At 46.6% G+C, this 343-nt stretch overlaps 1 long non-coding RNA gene across 1 annotated transcript; it reads right to left on the bottom strand.

Annotated features, from left to right (window-relative positions):
- Window positions 1-313, bottom strand: LOC109508616 (uncharacterized). Its single transcript, XR_002166705.1, has 2 exons — window positions 152-313; window positions 1-68 (listed from the first exon to the last, which is right to left on the bottom strand). It is a non-coding gene; the product is annotated as an uncharacterized LOC109508616 (long non-coding RNA).
- Window positions 314-343: the final 30 nt, after the last annotated feature.

A 343-nucleotide genomic window follows, 5' to 3' on the forward strand; every position in this document is an offset into this window, starting at 1 on the left:
TCTTCTTCTTCCTCTTCACCTTTTGCTCCATTTTCAACTGGCTCCTCGTCAAGGTTCCATTTGCCATCCTTTACAACGAAGCAAACATGTAAAGAATACATATTCCCCTTACAATACATATGTTGTGTTCGTGTACAATATCTCGTATCACCTGATAGGCTAAAGTTTTCTTGTCATCCTTGTCCAGGATGAAGCCGTCATGGAGGTCGTCGGCCGACACGTGACTGCGACTCGGTGCTACCTCTGGCTCTTCATCACCCATCATCCTCCTCAGTCGATCCGCCTTAGAAAAGGAGGAATGAGCAGGAAGGCTCCATGATGAGCAAATGGAGGAAAATGCCAC

The sequence above is a fragment of the Hippocampus comes genome, unplaced genomic scaffold (assembly GCF_001891065.2).
Source record: "Hippocampus comes isolate QL1 unplaced genomic scaffold, H_comes_QL1_v1.1 C16321656, whole genome shotgun sequence".
Taxonomy (NCBI): domain Eukaryota; kingdom Metazoa; phylum Chordata; class Actinopteri; order Syngnathiformes; family Syngnathidae; genus Hippocampus; species Hippocampus comes.